At 35.8% G+C, this 15,222-nt stretch overlaps 1 non-coding gene across 1 annotated transcript; it reads right to left on the bottom strand.

Moving 5' to 3' along the window:
- Window positions 1–15,155: 15,155 nt before the first annotated feature.
- Window positions 15,156–15,222, bottom strand: Smp_tRNA_02288_Gln_TTG.1.1. The gene has a single exon. It is a non-coding gene (tRNA).

Here is a 15,222-nt window from a genome sequence, read left to right as displayed (position 1 = left end):
TGTCTTACAACAACTTGGCGCTCAAATACTGTGAAACAATCCTCTCTAATTTAAACGTAAGTTCTTAAAGAACATAAAATAGTTTTCAGCATTCTTCGCATTCTTCTTTTATATTATGCACAACTTACTTAATTACACCTGTTACCCCTCGTGGAGGAGCATAGGCCAACCACCAGTATTCTCCATTCAACCCTGTCCTGGGCAATGCTTTCCACTTCTTTACAGTTAACATTCATCTTTTTCATATCCAGGTCTATTTCCCAAAGTAATGTGTTCTTTGGCCTTCCACTTTTCCGCTTCCTTTCAGGATTATAAATTAGGGTTTGCCTCATGATGCAGTTTGGGGATTTCCTCAATGTATGTCCTATCCACTCCCAACGTCTTTTCCTATTTTCATCTTCAGCTGGAAGCTGGTTTGTCCTCTTCCATAAAACTCTGTTGCTGATAGTATCCGGCCAATGAATGTTGAGTATTTTGCGTAGACAATTGTTTATAAATACTTGTACCTTCTTGACGGTGGATGTAGTAGTTCTCCACGTTTCAGCTCCATAAAGTAGAACTGACTGTCTTGACGTTTGTATTGAAGATATTATACACAAGTTTATATCTTATTCAATGGTATCACAATTAATGATTTCTCAATAATTTATACAGTTAGAATATACAATTGTTACGTAATAAGAATATATATACATATTACGTAACAATAGTATATAGTAAACTGCATTACAGGCTCAGACTAGAGTTTATGTCATTAAAACCTAAGTGAATGAATGCATTGTCTTCCTAAAGAAAAAACATTTCTACTAGACACAATAAATTGTAGTGTCGGTTACTATTTTAAGTCCACATTAGTTTATTCTAGCTTACGGACAGACTAGTTTATTCTTTCTTCTTCAGTCATATTTTGACCTTGTTAATTAGTCGATTGTCTACCTTGACTGCTTTTATATGATGGTAAATGTGTGTACACTTCTCGTCCTATACATTACATGTCTGTAAATTATTTCTATTCGATTATAAATATTGATTAACGTTTGACTAAATCGAGTTGACTCATAAGCCTTCCTCACTGAGTGTCATTTCGCTTCGCTACCTTCGCTACGTCTCTCTGATTGTCTGTTCAGATCAGTGAGTGTACAAAATATATATATTCTAAAATCCATCCTCATATTTGACTTATTTAATACCGTTATTCACTTGTAGATGGTGATTGACTATGATCACCACTACAAAAGATTACGTGCAATATATTAAGTTGGATCCCTCGGTAGGTCAAAAACCAGAAGGCTGTTGATAGTTGCAATATAATATATTTGTTGAGGATCTCATGGTATTGAAAGAATACCGAAACGTGCCAAAGTTTACAAGAGGAACTATTGAGCGTACTTGAGTTCGTGCAGTCACAGGCAACAGAAAAAAGTGTGTCTTTGGTACACTTAAAAAAACAAGTACAGTAAAAAAATCAGTGGTACAATTGGTTATAATAATAAATTTTTCCATTATATCAATCGCATTCTCGTCATAAAAGTAGGTCACTACACACCAACGCGAGTTAAGTCGATGAAAAAGACGAGGATAGCCGACATGTATATTTCGATAACAATCAATCATACTATGTAACTGGAGTCAGATCGCGACCCACTAAATTAGTGAGTCCGTCGACAACATCGTGCGGTCTCATGGATGTCAAAATGAAGGGCCACACAAAAAAAATAAATATGAAAGTGTTAATTGGAGATAAAAACATTAGATTCTGTAAAATGTACATATTTACTTTGAGTTTGATATTAAGCAGTTGAAGACATTTTGTAAAAGAACAGTTATTCATACAACTTGTTATATCTCGAACTTACGCTTAGTATACTGCGTATAACTTGAGCACTCAAACGCTAGAACCTTCCAATTCGCAAAACGAGAAGATAGAAGACAAGTGATAGGAAGGTATTTCTAAACAGTGTCAATTATGGTACAAAACCGTCAGGTATTTATAGTTTTTAGTAGAAACGAAATCAATTATATAGTTATCCAATATCCACACAAGAGGGTTATTAGCATTATCAAATAAGGAAGCTACACGTGTGATTCTGGAATATTCTTCCAAAAGCTGATTGAATGGAATATGTTCGGTTCCTTCTGAGCTTCTTAGAGCTTTCTCAACTTCACCTGTGAACCGTTCTCATACAACTTCATCAAAATATATCTTTGAGGTACATTAATAAAACGAAATCTAATGGTTCATCTTACCACAGTAATATTACTCATAAATATGAAATTTGTTGTTTAGACTGATGAGCACTGATAAAGTAGTCCAAAAACATAACTGACAAATAAAAATTATTCACTGAAGACAATTGGTGAACGGTTGCTCAAACTTTCGTGGATTGGTTGAAGTTAGACATTAACACCGTTGGATTCCGGCTCAGTCGTCTATCGGTTAAGTGCTCTGGCTCGAGACTGGTAGGTCCTGAGTTCGAATCTCGTGAGTGATGCGGGATCGTGGTTGTGCACTTCTGAGGAGTCCCATTATAGGACGAGTTGACCATCCAGTGCTTCCAGGTTTTCCATGGTGGTCTAGCTTCAATTGACTCACGCTTTCAGCCATGAAAATACTAAATTTCCACAAAAATCCCTTCTGATTATAAAAATTATGGTTGAAAAATTACTTTGAATCAACACTACGTGAGAAAATAGAAAAATGTCATGTATTTATGTGAAATACTTCATTTACTATATATCTGATCTTGTTTTGTGATGTCAGTTGGTCGGAAAAAAACAAATGTGTGTGTGTGTGTGCGTCTGTATTTATGTCATAAATAAGGTACTTCCTATGAAGTACAGAAAATTTGCATTATGAATCTGTTTCATTTCAGGTGTATAATTTACAATTAGTGACAATATTAGATACAATAATTCTCAGGGTCAATGTGACGTGATGATATATTTGACCTACTCTTACATCTGTTTATTAAGAATTATAGTGCTCATATATAAATGAGTATTGTCGAGAAAGTAACTATACTATCATAGGAACTTTATTCACCACCAATTTTCTCAATATCCTGTATTAGGGAATAATGGTAAATCAGTTGATGAGGTCATTAATTTTTATCGAATGAGATGGTTGGGCCACGTGTTACGTATGCTTGAACACCGATTATCACAACGCGTTATGCTGACTAGTGTTGGGGATGGTTGGAAGAGAGTTAGGGGCGGTCAAACCAAAACCTGGAATCAGTGCTTGAAGTCACTAACTTCTAATCTGAGTCATACTCAACCGTTGCTGCTACCTTGACGTGGTGGTCGGGCTTGACTGTTGTGATGAACCAATCGAGCTATACTGGCTGAAAAAATCGCTCCTCAAGGTCCTACCATGCCAGACAGGTCGGTCGAAGAGCGGTAAGATTAAAAGCAGCAAATCCAAGGTCCGAAGGCGTGTGTGAGATGTGACGGCAGTAAAGTATTTCCTTTAGACAACCGGCATAACAGAAATGTTGCCTTCCCACAAAGAGCGGGGGAGGTTAGAGAAGGTCGACCCTAAAAATGCACACCTCACCTTATCCCACGGATATCCGTCTCCAGCAGTAAGGACTCAACAAGTACGGAGCTAACACAAAAATTACCCACGAAAAGGTCGTGTGTGACCGACCTCATGTAGTTGTCCCTTGAGCACTGCGGTCACGCTCTTTGGTTTTTGAGACCACTTCTAACGCTTTGGATGTTTACAGTTAAAGATATAGGGTTTCAGTTCGACTTTGTGTATCAGCACTAAGATACAGGTACGTCCAGCCGACAAACTCTAAATAAGACGAAGCAGGTTACCTAGGTTTCAACTCTAACCACAGTCTATTTGTTCAATATGAGATTAACTGATTGTTTGAGAAAGTTTGTGCATTTAGACATTTAAAAATTCACCTTTTATATTTATGGTGCTGACTGAACTTTCTGTACGGCCTTTCACTAATAAACTAAAGAACCTTAAAACAACTAACTTTGATTAAAAAATCATTTGTGATAATATGAATCGTAGATTATGTACTCACTAAGTCAGTTTTTTCTTTCACGGTCAACGTTATCAACATGACAACTATGAATCTCATTATGGAAAAGTTTGAAAGTGGGTGAAGCATGATAGTTATATCCACTTTTTCATCTCCAGATATATGGAGTCCAAGAGACAATTATATTGATAAAATGATTTAAAGTAGAGGATTATTTTTATCGTGAACTCAATAAAACATGAAATATTTTAGTGTGGCCCTTCATTTTGACCGCACGGTGTTGTCGACCGGTTCACTACTTTAATGGCTCTAAATCTAACTCCAATTAGATCGAATAAATGATTGTTATTCAATGTTTGCTGTCGAAATATACATGTTAGCTATCCTCATACATTTCATCGACTCACATCGCGTTGGTAAATAACGGAATAAGTCAAATACGAGAATGAATCTTCGAATACATATATTTTGTACACTCATTGATCTGGACAGACAATCAGAGGAATGAAGCGGATAGAAGAGAACAAAGCGAAATATGGTGTGATGGAGGTGTGTAAGCCAACTCAATTTATTCAAGGGTTAATCAATATTTATAGTCGGATAGAAATAAGTTACAGACATGTGATGAATAGGATAAGATGTGTACACATACATATCTTAATATAAAAACAGCCAAGGTAGATTATGCGACAAGGTCAAAATGTGACTCAAAAGGAATGGATAAACTTGCTTGTCGAGAAACTAGAATAAGTTATATGGGCTTCACATAGTAGCCAACAGTACAACATAATATCTACTGTAATCTATCTATAACATTTTGGGATATATAAATTCTAGGTTAGAAAGAATTACATTATATGTTAGCTTACTTTTTTTCTGATAACCATCTGAAGTAAAGTTTGAGAAATAGTTCTACACTGATCATCCATTCATGTGATTCTCTACAGAATGAAAGTATGTTTACCACATCTATACAGATAGTAGACTATTAATAAACAGCTTAGTAATTGCAATAAAAACCAATGACAATTGACGTAAGAATAATGATGTTAACCCTAAAAAAAGACAGATTCATGGGTAACTTACAGTCCTATCCAATTAGATTTTCTCACATTATACTTGAGCTTCCATAGATTTGTTCTATTATAAGTAGCTGTAGTAGTAGTAGTAATTTTATTGGTAAGTTCAATTCATCATATGGAGTCCTAGAGGCCAAAAGAAAAGAGGAAAACCAAAGAATACATTGCTCCTAGAAATGGAGATAGACATGAGAAGAATAAACAAGTATTGGATAGAACTAGAAAGGAAGTCTCTGGACAGAGTGGGTTAGAGAACGCTTGTCAGCGGCCAATGCTTCCTTGGGAGTAAGTAAGTAAGTAAGTCAATTCATCCCGACGATAATGACCAACTTTCACAGAAGTATTTCAATGAACAATGATACTCAAATTGTATACAGCTGGAAAGTTTCGGAGGCTGAAATAAAGTGTTTTTTTTTTATTAGAAGTACTAAGAATTGTAATAACAATAGATCTCATACAATTTTTGATCTTTGACTTCTATCACTAATTTCACCATAGGACTAAGTTCCTTTTTCGTTTTCATTAAGGATGGAAATTGAATGTCATAGAGTAAATGATAACGATCCACTAAAATAAAATTATATTGTTGAAAGATGAATTAATCTTATAATAGATAAGCACAATTACTTGTAATGATTTGTTAAAGTATATGATCTGATCTCTAATGACGTAACAAACACTGTGGTTAAATATTCTAAATACTTGCTGTCATATTTTCTTATTCAAAATAAGATACATTAGATAAGAGATGTTTTTAGCTGATTTAAAATTTAATCACTATGGTGAATTGAAATGAACTATTGTTGTGAGGCAGTTTGAAAAAAATACTCACTGGCAAACAATACTTAAATATACATTTCGATTAAACATAAATATTGAAGTATTTATGTACGTCTAAGTTTTATTCTCATGACTTACTTACACCTGTTACTCCCAATGGAACATGGGACGCTGACCAGCATTTTCTAGCCCATTCTGTCCTAAGCCTTCCTTTCTAGTTCTATCTAATTTTTGTGCATTCTTTTCATCTCTGTCTCCATTTCACGTTGTGATGTGTTTTTCGTCTTTCACTTCTCCTCTGGCCTTCAGGATTCCATGTGAGGGCTTGTCTTGTGACGCAGTTGGGTGATTTCTTCAATGTGTGCCCTATCCACTTCCATCGCTTCTTCCTTATTTCTTCCTACACTGGAATCTTGTATGTTCTCTCCCACAATAGCTTGTTGGTGATAGTGTCTTGCCAATGGATCCGAAGCATTTTGCGTAGACAACTGTTAATAAACAGTTGTAGGATGTTCACTTATTTTTATAAGCTATCTGACTAGTGATTATCCAGTATTATATTCAGTAATATTTGTTAGATGACAACAAAAAATACTTTCGAAGGAATTATATAAAAATTGTAATTATATAGCAACTTACAAAGTTGAAAATCAACAGATAACCAATGATAACAATGTTAATTTCAACAGTTTTACATCGGAATAAATAATATCATCCGATTACTTACTTACGCCTGCTACCCCCCGTGGCGGAGCATAGGCCGCACACCAGTATGCTCCATCTAACTCCATCCTGGGGAACGCTTTCCAGTTCTTTACAGTTGTTATTCATCCTTTTCATATCTGCTTCCCAAAGTAATGTGTTCTGTGGCCTTCCACTTTTCCGCTTCCCTTCACCATTACAAGTTAGGGCTTGCCTCGTGATACAGTTTAGTGATTACCTTAATGTATGTCCGATCCACTTCCGATGCTTTTCCAAATTTCCTCTTCAGCTGGAAGCTGGTTTGTCCTCTTCCACAGATGGCTGCTGTTGATGTTACCCGGCTAGTGAATGTTGAGTATTCTGTGTAGACAACTGTTTATAAATACTTGTACCGTTTTGACGATGGATGTAGTAATTCTCCACGTCTCAGCTCCGTACATTAGAATTGACTGGCTTCACGTTCTTATTTAAGATTCTGACTTTGTTATTGGTTGACAGTTATTTTGAGTTCCATATGTTCTTCAATTGTGGGATTGCAGTCTTCGCTTTTCCAATCCTCGCCTTTACATCTGCATCAGATCCTCCATGTTCATCAATGATGCTTCCTAGAGACATGAATGTTTCTACATCTCCTAGAGTTTCTCCAATCATCCGATTGATACATACCAATAAATAAAATTCTCAACCTCAATTTGTAACGAATTATCAGTTATTATTCCTATTCCAAATTATTCATGTTCCAGTTCACCGTGATGTGTTCCGTAAATATCTGTATATCAAACATAAAAATCAGATTTTACAATTCAAAGACTGTAGACTGAAGTTTAGCAACATTCTACTGTGGGAGTGAACAAATCAGATTCCAACCAGCGGAGGAAGAAATCAGGAAGAAGTGCTGAAAGTGGACAGGATACACATTGAGGAAAGCGCCCAACTGCATCACAAGGCAAGCCCTCACCCGGAATACTCAAGGCCAAAGGAAAAGATTGAGAAGACCAAATAACACATTACGACGAGAAATGGAGACAGAAATGAGAAGAATGAATAAAAACTGGATAGAACTAGAAAGGAAGGTCCAGAACAGAGTGGTTTGGAGAATGCTGGTCGGCGGCCTATGCTCGATTGGGAGTAACAGGCGTAAGCAAGGCTGAAGTTCGTTAATTTGGGTACTTTCAAAATGCATACTGTTCGGAATGTGTGCTTCGTAGGGTGATTGTGATTATGAAAAAGTAGAATATAGAAATTCCATTAATGATAATTTGCATTAGAAAATTTTCTTCTTTTATTGCTATTTGTCAATTACCTACCTTTTTTTCTATCAGTTTACTGCCTAATCCATATTCATGATTAAAATAATTATTATAACGAAATTTCACTTCTTGATGTTACTTTGTAGTGGCTTAGCTTCGTTAATTAATCACCTTTGTAACCGCTATTATATAAAGGGTTTGAAATCGGAAGGCAGTTATAAGCGGCAACTACAGCTTTGTAGTGTCGGTTTATATGTTAAGCCCATATACCCTTATTCTAGCTTCTGGACAAGACAATTTAATTATCCGTCATGAGTCCCGTTTTTACCTTGTTAATTATTCACTTAATAACCGCGACTACTTTTTATGTGGACGTCTGTATGTGTACACTTCTTTTCCTATTGATCATATGTCTTTAACTTATTTTTTATCTGACTATAAATATTGATTAACGCTTGATTAAAGCGAATTGGCTTACCCGCCATCTCCACTGCGTTCCGTTTTTGCTTCGCTCTCTTCTACTCGCTTCATCACTCTGATTGTCTGTCCAGATTAAAGAATGTACAAAATATATGTATTCGAAAATCCATTCTCTTATTTGACTTATTTCATTCCGTTATTGACCAACGCGGATTAAGTCATGTATTACATACGAGGATAGACAGGATGTATATCTTGATGACAATCATTCATACGATCAAAAAGGAATCAGATTTAGACTACTACAATTGATTAGCGGATAGCACAGACAACAAAGCTACAAGCACATCGAAAGAATTTGAAGTAGAGAGGCGAATGTGTGTGTATGCAACCAAATACAGAGGTAAATTTATAGTCAAATCGCATAGCAATCCAAAGCAAAGCGTAACAATAGGATTTGCGCAAATACATACATGAAGAAGAGAATGAATCATCGAGCGATATTTAAACGATTAACATTTTAGTTCGAGTCTGTCATGTAATCAGACATACACATTTATGCAAATATTATAGTAATCATAATAGTGAAAAGAGATATGCCAATTGTTACTGTCCAAACAACATTGTCTATTAAAGAATTTCAACTATACATGAAAACAATGAATGGTTTGCATTTTGATGATTTTAGAAACTTTTAACATGGTAAATATATTTGGGCATCTATATATATACACTTAATCAATGAAAATTTGCTTATTTCTTACTAGAAAGTAAGTTTTAGGGGAAAAGATATTTGATTATAAGCTCTGTAAGAGGACGGTCATGATTCGAATTATTCAAAGGTAATAGCACAGGCTGTAGAACTTTGTGACGCGTCTTCAAGTCCCACAGGGAGCACCAGTTCCATGAAGATAACTGATACACCTTGTTGACAGGATCCAACTAGTACGAAACTTGGGTGAAGTAGAGTTTCCTTCAGAAAAATTATAACCACTCAATAGCTTTTTTTAAGGATAAAACATTATCATTACCCAATGATTTGTAGTTTTAAACAATCATATTAAATAGATTTACGTTAGATGACTTGTCAACCACAATGTATTGAGGGGCTATATATTTTATATAATTTCTACCATAAAGTTTCATTTGTTCAATTGTAAATACTTAAATCTTTATTACTAACTGAAAAAAGTAAGATAAATTTCAATTTTCATAGTTGAATTCATAAGTCAATTAAAGCTAGATTACCATGGAAAATCTGGGAGCACCGGACGGCCAACTCGTCCGGGACTCCTCAGCAGTGCGCATCCACGATCCCGCCTCATGAGATTCCAACCCAAGACCTACCAGTCTCGAGTCAGAGCACTTAACCGATAGACCAATGAGCCGGCATCCAATGGTGTTAATGTCTAACTTCAACTGATCCACGAAGTCTAGCAACCGTTCACCAATTATCTTCAGTGAGTTCCTAACTCACAACAGACGTGATTTGTCATCTTGCCAAGAAAAGTCGTCGATTTTACTTTTAATATCACAATTGACTGATAACGTCGTTTTTTTTTTTTTCTTTTTTTAATCAAAACAAAATATTGCCGTTGTTATAAGAAACGGCAACTACAGTTTATCAACGGACAGCATAGACAACAAAGTTATAAACACATCTAAAGAATTTGAAGCAAAGAGGCCAATATGTGTTTGTGTGTGAGCAAATACAAAGGCAAATTCACAGTCAAATCTTATAAGGGTATAGCAAAGCAAAACAAAGACTAATCATAGGATTCACTTGCATATTATACATGATTCATCGAGCATCATTTAAGATATTAACATTCTAGCTATTATGATTGACTGATAACGTCGTTTGTTTGTTTTTTTTCTTCCTTTTTACTCAAAACAAAAGACTGCCGTTTTCAAAACAGCATAACTCCCAATAATTCGTAGAGTTTCCCGTACATTACGTGATATGCTTGTATTTACTGTGAATTACTATACACAAGTGTATACTAGATATTCTTTTCAATAGTCATTCATTCATTCATTCATACATCTGTTAAGGTGTATAAATAAATCTGAATATATATGTATATTTGAGTAAGTTTTAATTATTATTAAATACATATTACGCCGGGAAATAGAAGCAGATATGAAAAGGATGAATAACAACTGGAAAGAACTGGAAAGGATTACCCAGGACAGAGTTGGATGGAGTATGCTGGTGGGCAGCCTATACTCCTTCACGAGGGGTAACAGGCGTAATTAAGTAAGTATTAAGTAGTAGTCTAGTATAAGATTGTGAATATTCCTTATTGCTAATTGAATTTACGTTTAATAGTGAAATAAATATAAAGTTTAAATTAAATGAAAGTAGATCGTTATAAGATTGTATCATATGCTGTAAATCATCTTAAATAGTCATAGTGTAATGAATGAGAATATAAAGGGGAACAATCGAAGGTATGTGAACACAAAATTATATAATCTCCTAGTAAAATCTGAGACCCATTCAGTAAACACTTCATTTTATAGAGTTGAGATCGTTAGTCAATTGAAGCTAGACCACCAGGGAAAACCTGGAAGCACTGGACGGCTCTGGCTCGAAACTGGTAGGTTCTGGGTTCGAATCTCGCGAGTGCGGGATCGTGGATGCGCACTGCTCAGGAGTCCCATAATAGGACGAAACGGTCGTCCAGTGCTTCCAGGTTTTCCATGTTGGTCTAGCTTCAATTGACTCACGATCTCAACTCTATAAAATTACTAAAATCTCCACAAAACCCCTTCTGAAAATGCTTCATTTACAAAATGTCAATCAATTATCTCAAAGTTGACCGTTCCTTTTGCAAATATCAGTCAATCGTCTCAGACTTCATTGTTCTTTTGTTTCCACATCATTCACACCTTGTTTTCGTTCTCTTTCCTTCGAAATTCTGTACCTTCTGCCACCAGTCTCTTCACTTTCGACTGATAATACATACTGTAGTGAATGAGAACAGTAGTGGGGACAATACAATGTACTTGACACGAAAATTACAGACTATCTCACTAAAATCTGACAACCATACAGCGAACAGTTAATTTACAAAATATTAATCAGTTGTGTCAATCTTGACTGTTCCTTCTGCAAATATCAGTCCAAAGTTTCCGATGGTTATTGTTTATGCATTTTCATACCGATTGTGTTTCGTTTTCATTCTTTCCTTATCGACCGTCTATTGAAATGCATTCAATGCCAAATCATCGTTATATACTATTTATGTAGATATAAGTAATCCACAATTGACAGAGAAGCTTTCGAGGATGTGAAAACCTTTACATATCTGGGCAGCATCATTGATAAACACAGTGAACCTAATGCACATGTGAGGGCATGGATCGGAAAAGCAAGAACAGCATATGTACAACTGAAGAACATCTGAAACTCAAACTCAAAACAATTGTCAACCAACATCAAGATCAGAATTTTCAATAAAAATGTCAAGACAGTTCTACTGGAGACGTGGTGAACTACGAAATCCATCATCCAAAAGATACAAATGTTTGTTATCAGTTGTCTACGCAAAATACTTCAAATCCGTTGGCCAGACACTATCAGCAACATTCTACTGTGGGAAAAAACAAACAAGATTCCATCCAGTGGAGAAAGAAATCAGGAATAAGTGCTGGAAATGGATAGAACACACATTGAGGAAATCACCTAACTGCATCACACAACAAGCCCTCACATGAAATCCTAAAGGCCAAAGGAGAAGAGGAAGACCAAAGAATTCATTACTGGGAGAAATAGAGACAGACATGAGAAGAATGGACAAAAATTGGATAGAACTAGAAAGGAAGACCCAGGACAGTGTTGTTTGGAGAATGCTGGTAGGTGGCCTATGCTCCATTGGTAGTAACAGGCGTAATTAAGTAAGTAACCCATACCACAATACTACTTATATTTACCGACATCAGTAGCACACACCACAATAGATCCAATCACTCACTGTTATACGATAATGAATGTTTTAGAATAAGGAAACTTGAATCAACCATTCAGTGTCCTTTTGTTTATTACACACATAGTACGATGATAATAATAATAAGTTGACATTTTCAATATTGATAATGCCAACTATGCAAAATAACACCCACTATCATTTCTATTATTCAATTAGGTAATTCAATATTTCAATAATAGACTATCAGTCATTTTCATTGATTACGTAAATAAAACAGACAAAAAAATTTTTTTTGTTTTTGGCATCATTAAATTTGAAAAAAAATTTTCTTTTTCCTGTAAAGAATAAAAAAAAAATTTTTTTTGTTTCTTCAGTAAGCTACATGTTTTAGAGAGAGAGAGACAATACAAAAAAAAAACAACAACAGGGAAATACATTCACAGCCAAATGAACAATCTTGATTAGTGATATTCTCCTTATATGATTGACAGATGTTTAACTACAAAAATCAAAATGTGAAAAAATAATAAAAAAATTTTTTTCCTGAGAAAATTTTTCCATAGATGGATAAATCTTACAGATGATTTATTTTAGTAGTATAATTATGGATGGTTAGAAACTAGAAAATGAAATAGTTATACAGACTGGATATTATCTGAAAATAACTGATGCAAAATACAGTAAGCAAAGATGGATAGTGGCTAGCAATGGAATAAACGACGCACGTTTCGTCCTGTTTGGGACGAGTCAGCTGGATGTACCTGAATCTCAGAGTTGATGTTCACTCTGAGACTCGAACCCAGGGTGAGCATCAACTCTGAGATGCAGGTTCATCCAGATGACTAGTCCCAAATAGGACGAAATGCGTGTCCTGGATTGCACTACTAGCCACTATCCATCTTTGCTTACCGTGCTTGTGAATTTAGGCTATATCGAGGCAATAGGCTCCGTATGCACATATGCCAATAAGAGACTGACCAGTTGCAGTCCTAAAACACCAATGGGAAGATTCAAACAAACAATACTAATTGATGCAAAATATCCTTACAGATATATAATTATCAGAAGGGGGTTTTGTGGAGATTTTAGTCTGTTGAGAGATAGTAACTCACTGAAGATATTGATGAATGGTTGCTCAACTTCGTGGATTGTTTGAAGTTAGACATTAACACCGTTGGATGCTGGATCAGTGGTCTACTGGTTAAGCGCTCGCGTGCGAGACTGATAGGTCCTAGGTTTGAATCTCGTGAGGTGAGATCGTGGGTACGTACTGTGGAGGACGAGTTGGTCATCCAGTGGTTCCGGATATTCCATGGTGGTTCAGCTTCAATTGACTGATGATTTCAACTATATATATATAATTATATATATAACTTACAGTTTCTAGCTGTTGACGTTAATAACAGAACTGATATATGTCTGTTAACATATTAGTTACTTTCTTATGCCTGTTAACCCTCCTGAAAGAGCATACGCCGACCACCAGCATTCTATATCCAACTCTATCCTCGACAATCCTTTCCAGTTAGTTCCAGTTACTATTCATCCTTTTCATGTCAACTTCCAATTCTCAACACAGTATGTTCTTTGGTCTTACGCTTCTCTTTTTCCCTTCAGGATTTCAAGTTGGCACTTGCCTCATGATGCAGTTTAATGATTTCTTCAATGTATGTCACATGCACCTCCAACATCTTTCACTAATTTCATCTTCAGATGAAATTTGGTTTGTTCTCTCTCATAACAGACTGTTTCTGATGGTATCCAATCAATAGAAATTGAGTATCTTGTGAAGACAATTGTTTATAAATACTTGTAACTTCTTGAAGATGGTTGTAGTAGTTCTCTACGTTCCAGCTCCATACGTTAGGACTGTCTTGACGTTCGTATTGAAGATTGAGACTTTGATGTTGGTTGGCAGACAGTTGTTTTGAGTTCCACATGTTCTTCAACTGTAGGAATACAGCCTTTTCTTTACCAATCCTTGTCTTTTCGTCTCCATGAGATGCTCCTTTTTCATTGATGATGCTTCCCAGGTACGTGAGATTATCTACATCTTCCAGAGTTTATCCATTGATTGTAATTGTGTTGATGTTCTTCGTGTTATGGGCCCTCCGTGTCCACCAAACCGGTTGAGGCGCCGGACATTTGCTCTTCGTCCTCTCAACTTCCTAAACAACACCCCTAACATGAGTAGACAGTGGGTAGGATTTTCCTGGCAGTGGCCGAATACTCTTAGCCATGTGAGAGGATTTAGAGAGGGAGAGCTGATTCACCCCACCCTCAGCCGTACTTGGGTATTTGGATGCTACCTCTTTAGTTATGCATATCACATGTATTTTTAATTCTTGTCTATAATTTCGGTTCTTCAGTGTTACTTATGCTACTGTATTATGTATCTCTGACTGTTTTAGTTTTTCGTTGTACTTAACTCTCAGGTACGTTTTAATGTAATATTGATCTGTCATGTTTGACTTACCCTGTAAAAATTGATTGATTTTTGATTGAATATTATTCCTTATTTGCCAGGAACGCCTCATTTTCGTTACATGCAATTAGGTTTTATTCAATTACCAATCTGTTTGTTGAATTATGGATCGGATTACACAAGATTTATGGAAAAGTATTTTGGATAAATCGTTCAATTTTGTTTTGTTCTTAAATATGCTTAAATAATACCATTTGTATCATCAAGCAATCGATGCTTAGTTATAATTTAGTGCAATAAGGCACTGTCAATATAACCATGAATACTATACAGAAGAAATTCACTTAGTATTGTTTGTTTGAATCTTCCCATTGATGCTTAAGGCTGCAACTGGTCAGTCTCTAATTGGCATATGTGCATACTGTGCGCATTGCCTCGATATAGCCTAAATTCACACGCATTGTAAGCAAAGATGGATAGTGGCTAGCAGTGGAATTCAGTTTGACGCGCGTTTCGTCCTATTTGGGAATCGTCAGATGGATGTACTTGCATCACAGTTGATGTTCACTCTGGGACTCGAACCCAGTACCTTTCGCTTCAAATACCATCACGTTATCCACTCAGCTACTG

The sequence above is a fragment of the Schistosoma mansoni genome, chromosome 4 (genome assembly GCF_000237925.1).
Source record: "Schistosoma mansoni strain Puerto Rico chromosome 4, complete genome".
Lineage (NCBI taxonomy): Eukaryota > Metazoa > Platyhelminthes > Trematoda > Strigeidida > Schistosomatidae > Schistosoma > Schistosoma mansoni.
The sequence above is the reverse complement of the archived record's forward strand: the minus strand, read 5'-3'. Positions and strand labels throughout refer to the sequence as shown.